A 7,181-nucleotide genomic window follows, 5' to 3' on the forward strand; every position below is an offset into this window, starting at 1 on the left:
GTATGTACTGTATATGTACCCATGGTAATCATCATGTATTGTATAACCACCATAATTTTGTCCGGTAGAGAATGTATGTACTGTATATGTACCCATGGTAACCATCATGCATTGTATTCATAATTTTGTTCCAAATTCAGCTACAACATATAATCTCTCTGTATACAAAAATGTACATAATGCCATTTTAAAACAGTATTTCCTTTTTTGTTTAAAATGTACTAGGATTGTTTCGTTCCAACGACACGTGTTGACCCTTTATCTAAACACACGTATGACGGCTAAACACCAGCAATTGCTAACTCTCTTATCAAAGATATTCGAATGGGTTACCTAACTGTGTAAAGACCTGAATCAATACCTTCATTGTGTAAAGACCTGCATTAGCTACCATTACTGTTTAACGACCTGAATCAGTTACCATTACCGTTTAACGATCTGAATCAGTTAACATTTTTGTTTAATGATCTGAATCAGTTAACATTACTGTTTAACAATCTGAATCAGTTACCATTACTGTTTAACGATCGGAATCAGATAACATAACTGTTTAACGATCTGAATCAGTTACCATAACTGTTTAATGATCTGAATCAGTTACCATTACTGTTTATTTATCTGAATCAGTTAACATAACTGTTTAACGATCTGAATCAGTTACCATTACTGTTTAACGATCTGAATCAGTTAACATTACTGTTTAACGATCGGAATCAGTTACCATTACTGTTTAACGATCTGAATCAGTTAACATTACTGTTTAACGATCTGAATCAGTTACCATTACTGTTTAACGATCTGAATCAGTTAACATTATTGTTTAACGATCTGAATCAGTTACCATAACTGTTTAACGATCTGAATCAGTTACCATTACTGTTTAACGATCTGAATCAGTTACCATTACTGTTTAACGATCTGAATCAGATACCATAACTGTTTAACGATCTGAATCAGTTACCATAACTGTTTAACGATCTGAATCAGTTACCATTACTGTTTAACGATCTGAATCAGTTACCATAACTGTTTAACGATCTGAATCAGTTACCATAACTGTTTAACTATCTGAATCAGTTACCATTACTGTTTAACGATCTGAATCAGTCACCATAACTGTTTAACGATCGGAATCAGTTAACAGTACTGTTTAACGATCTGAATCAGTTACCATAACTGTTTAACGATCTGAATCAGTTACCATTACTGTTTAACGACCTGAATCAGTTACCATAACTGTTTTACGGTCTGAATCAGTTACAATAACTGTTAAACAATATGAATCAGTTATCATAACTGTTTAACGATCTGAATCAGTAACCATTACTGTTTAACGATATGAATCAGTTACCATAACTGTGTAACGGTCCGAATCAGTAACCATTATTGTTTAACGGTCTGAATCAGTTACAATAACTGTTTAACGATCTGAATCAGTTACCATAACTGTTTAACAATATGAATCAGTTATCATAACTGTTTAACGATCTGAATCAGTAACCATTACTGTTTAACAATTTGAATCAGTTAACATTACTGTTTAACGATCTGAATCAGTAACCATAACTATTTAACTATCTGAATCAGTTACAATAACTGTTTAACGATCTGAATCAGTTACCACAACAGTTTAAAGACCTGAATCAGTTACAATTATTATTTAAAGACATGAATAAGCTATCATTACTGTTTAACGACCTGAAACCGATTGTGCATTTGTTATGAAACATTGGTATGGTATTCCATGGGCCTAGGGGTCAAATGTTGAATGGAAAGGATTAGATTTTGTCTATACTTGGTCTGATGTGTCCGTGCCGTTGGGTAAATGGAAATTACGTTTGAATAAGCAATGAATCTGGCTCCCCATGTGGGGCGTTGACAAACAGGTATATTAGGAACAGACCAAGTTCAATTGTTCAGAACTATTTGATGGATTTTGTTCTGGGCTGCTGTTAGTGAAGGAGATGAAATGTTGTATAAAAGGACGGATTGGTTCCCACGAGTTGGATAGTGTAGATGACCCATAGGGGGAAAAGTGAAACCTCCTTTAAATTCGTCTTCTGCATAGACATATATACGACGATTTTGACAAAATTTTGAATGAAACATCCTTAGGTAACATGAGTTGTTAATAGTTTAAGTTATAAGCCCAATTAAGTATGTCAACGTTATTATGAATGTTGTGTGCTTTTCAACTTAAGTTGCTTTTAATCTCATTTGGAACCATAAAAACATGTTAACTAATGGAAATTAGTTATAGCAATGCATGGTACTAAGTGGCATATCCAATACAGGGAGAAGTAAGATAACTTATTTGAGAGACACATAATCACGGAAATGTCCAGAGCGAAACAGGCCCCTTGGCCTCATGCACTTGTTGAGGACAATAGGAAATTTGACGTAACTTTTATATTATGTACATGTACTAGTATACGCTATTGCTTAAGATACTGGGGGCCGCGGTGGCCGAGTGGTTAAGGTGTCCCGATACTTTAACACTAGCCCTCCACCTCTGGGTTGCGAGTTCGAAACCTACGTGGGGCAGTTGCCAGGTACTGACCGTAGGTCGGTGGTTTTTCTCCGGGTACTCCGGCTTTCCTCCGCCTTTAAAACCTGGCACGTCCTTAAATGACCCTGGCTGTTAATAGGACGTTAAATAGAAACAAAATTAAGATACTGACGATTGCTAACTGTGTATATGTATATATAGATGTGTTCATTCTATGGACACGAACTCGTGTACATTTACAACTCGAATTGTATAAAATAATGTCATATCAATATATTACCATTTGTAATAGATATGCCAATTTACAAACATTTAAAGATAAAATCTCCATAATATAGTTTTGTAAAATCAATAAATTATTACATATTTGAATGAGATCTGTATGGACGCTGCGCTGGTTTCCGGCATTGCTTATTACACTAAAAGTCAATTAGCACATACCCCTGGCGGAAGTGTAAATTATTCTCATTCAACGAGACTTGTGTTGACTGTGCACATAACCACTAAATAGAATGTGGTACGCGTCTTCTCGCAGCTATCACATTTACGAAACTGCGGATATGCTTTTTTCACTTTCATTTCAATTTGCGCATATCACTTTATACCGGATGCAAACCTCTATTGCATCACTTTCGCGTATCGTTTCTCAAAAAAATGTTTAGTTTATCATGATATTTTGAAATTCAAAGGTTGGAATTTCAAGAAATTACATTTAAAACAACCGAATGACATCTGTCCTTCTTTTTGATTACGAGAAAATCTGTTTTCACATATAGGTTCATGTGCATTGAGTAATTTCAGTTGATGACGAAAACATGAAATGGGATACTCGTTACTATTGTGTTGAGTAATATAATATTGAAAATCATTGTATACTGCTGTTATTATATATCATGTGAATACATAGATATGCGCTGCAAGTCAATTCTTCGGTGTGATTAAGGAAGCACTTAATTGAAGTCAAGGGCTTTATTATACCACTACTTATTAAAGGTCACAACTTGTGTATTGGATATCTCGGACGTATATTAGTTCATATTTACACCATGACATCACTGTACCAATTGCTACATCTCATCAACTTTTGATAACAGTTAAAAATCTAGTGGTAGGGAATGAATTATGTAACAGTGCATAAAGTACAAGATTTCTTGCTGAAGGGCAATATCAGCCTACTGTAAAAATTTTCAAAACGGATAAACATCGGGATAAAAACTTTGTAATTTATTCAGAATGCAAAGGTTTATTGTATATTACATGCAGGTTTTTTTTTTTAAATAATCAGTGTACCACGTATGTTTTCAAAACATCCTAAATACTATGACATCAGACTGGTCCGAGAAATCATCATATATTGAGCTGTGATGATACTTTTAACATTAACAACAGTGGAAACTCGCTATTCCGGTGACTTTCGTTCTAAGCCCATACTGTCCAGACTGTCGTTTTCTATCGACTTTGTAATTAGAGAAAGAGTTATTTCCCTTAATTATATACACGTGGAAACGTTTTTTATGACACTTCCTGAATAATTTTGGATATTTTCGTGAAAATAAATAATTACATATGGTTATTTTATGATTCTTGTATAGGGTTACGTTTCATTTTCTCTAGTAATGGAAATAAATGATTTTAAAGATGACATATGAAGTGAAAGTTGTTATATATTTAAGTTACCCATTACGGAGCGGCTTGGGTATAGCGACGAGATGAATATAAATATACTTATAAACATATATATATTTAAACCAAAGTGCCGTTCTAAAAATGGAGTTCCGGATTTTGAATCCGAATTTCCGGACTGGTGAGTACAAACAACGTTAGGGAAATTTGTTTCCGGACATTTCCGTCCGGATTGTGAGTTTTCCGGATAATCGACGTCCGGATTATCGCGGGTCCACTGTACGATTTTTATAATGTAAACACCTCTATGGCGATCAAAAGTTTAACATCATGTCCACACATACCGTGTAGATAGTTTATTAATACATGTAATTATGTTTTATGTATGTTATTTTAACCGAATCATACCTCTGTGATATTCTTTACGTCTTATTTCTCAATAAACATGTCCTAATATACAAGTATTTGTTTTTTATTGTGTAGTTTCTACAGGTACATTGCTAATTGCAGTTTTCTCTTGATCAATAGGCAACAACTGCTGTCGGAGAAATATATATACTGACCTTTTTAAATAACATTATAAAACAAAATCAAAATAAGATGAAAATAACGGCAATAATGGTTTAGATATGCACGTTTTTTTTTTTTTTTTTTGTTTTTAATGGATATTCAGATGAAAACTGAGCATCCTTTGAGGAAAGGGGCTATGATTGCGAAGAAATTAGTTTCGCTTTATATCGCGGTATATCCTTAAATGTCTTCAACAGTATCATCCAAGTAATGGCAACGAATTCAGCAACTCGCTTGTCATATAACATCTCGCCGCAGGTAACTGGCCCATTTTCATTTTGTCTCATATGTTCCTCTATCTTCCATTATTCATTCTTAAGTTACTTTGATAGTATATACATGGTTTTGACAAGTTACTAACTTTCATTATCAAGTACTTACACTAACCACTTCATAAACCACTTACACTCTCGAGATCATACATACATATCATAATATTGGCATCTACACACACACACACACTTACACACACAATATACTAACAAACACAAGACCTTAAACAGTGAAGCTCATTCATGGTTTTTTTTAATCGGGGGTAGAAATAAGTGAAAAGAGAAGTACACACTCGCCCCTAATTTTATTGTGAGGTATAGTGATTTACAATGTGAGGCGAGCTTTGTACCGATGGTGAACTCGCCCCCGAATGTTAGTGTGAGGTATAGTGATATACAATGTGAGGCGAGCTTTGTATCAATGGTGAACGCGCCCCGAATGCTAGTGTGAGGTATAGTGATATGCAATGTGAGGCGAGCTTTGTACCAATGGTGAACTCGCCCCCTAATTTTAGTGCTGGGTGTAGTGATATACAATGTGAGGCGAGCTTTGTACCGATGGTGAACTCGCTCCTAATGTTAATGTGAGGTATATTGATTTAAAATGTGAGTCGAGTTTTGCACTGATGGTAAACTCGACCCTTAATAAGGTAATAAATGAGGTAAAGTGATATACATTGTTAGCCGACGAGCTTTGTACCGATGACAGTATTCTTGTTTTATATGTCATTTTAATATAACGCAGTGTAGAATCATCTTCATTGTGTTAAGTCAATCACGATAATATTTGGAAGTACCAAGTTAAGAGTCTTAAGAAATCATATTAAGAACAGGACAGTGACAGCTGCCCTTCGGTGATTCTTGTAAATAACGAGCAAAGATATGTTCTCGCATAAGTTCATTTACAGTGAGTGATTACATGTGTTTAAGCACTCAAAATGAACGCAAGGTCTTTATGATATCCTCCACTTATGAAAGGTCACAAATTGTGTGTTGGATATCCCATGAACCCTTTGACACATTGCAGTTCATATTCACACCAAAACATCACTTTAACCATTAGCACACATGCATTCACAGAAAGCTACACATTTTGATAGTTCAACCTAAACAGGCGATAAGTATAAAGGAATTAAGGGCTACAAAATAGTATAAATATATAAACCTAGTCTTGAAACTTTTTGAATCAATGGTTATCAGATTAGCATCTGCATTATCGACCTAGATCAATTTCAAAGTTTCATTAGAAGCAGGTGAGCGATACAGGCCTTTTTAGCCTCTGGATTAAACTTCATATACATAATAACTTATCGATTTATCTTCATAAATTAGCATTTAAAACGCTAAGGTCTGGATTCCGTCCTGTTTGAACAAACATGTTTTAGATTATCCCCCTGCCTTGACAGTTTGAAACAAGCGTAGTAATGGAATATATAAACCTCCGCCTTGTATTGTTCGTATTCACCAAGATATCCATTAAAACAAAATAAAATAATTTCGCCGCTGGATGAAATTGGTCCTGTGTGTTTTTTGTTTTTTGTTTTTGTTTTTGTTTTTACTTTAAATGACTTCTCAATCACCAAAAGACTCGATGACCTGTCGTAGTACCGTTTTTCTACGCTAGGCTGCGCTCATGAATGTATTTTGGAAGCAAAGCCTATTTACGTTTGTCTACTGCAACAAGGAATTAGTTATGTATTGAAAGTTTTTCTTATATTTTGTTCATTTCCATTCTAATGAACTGCAATGCAAAATTAATTATTTCAATATTATAACTATTTATTTGTTTATTTTTTTTATTTATATCCCTTTATCTTTCGTATTCATGCATTCTATTTCGTTTAAATTCTTTCATGAACTGTATGAACAATTTATAATTGCACTATTAGAACTATTTATTATTATATTTAGTCAATTATTATTTATTTCATATCTTGTTTCTTGATTTATCCTATAATTTTTTTTTTTTGATGAATTGTTACTTTTGCTATTACTGCCTTACATCTGATGAAAACATATATGAAAATGTGGAGGGATCAATGGGAGTGTGATAATTTCCTGAGTATTAGGTATTTAAATGTTCCAATTATCGAGTTTCCTGCGCACAGTAAACATAAACAGGAAATGTAATAAACTGAACACTACTTTTACATGAAACACAACGTATTTAGGTACGGAAAATATAGAGGATGGTTAAAGTGTACTTA

Source organism: Pecten maximus, unplaced genomic scaffold, assembly GCF_902652985.1.
Source record: "Pecten maximus unplaced genomic scaffold, xPecMax1.1, whole genome shotgun sequence".
NCBI lineage: Eukaryota > Metazoa > Mollusca > Bivalvia > Pectinida > Pectinidae > Pecten > Pecten maximus.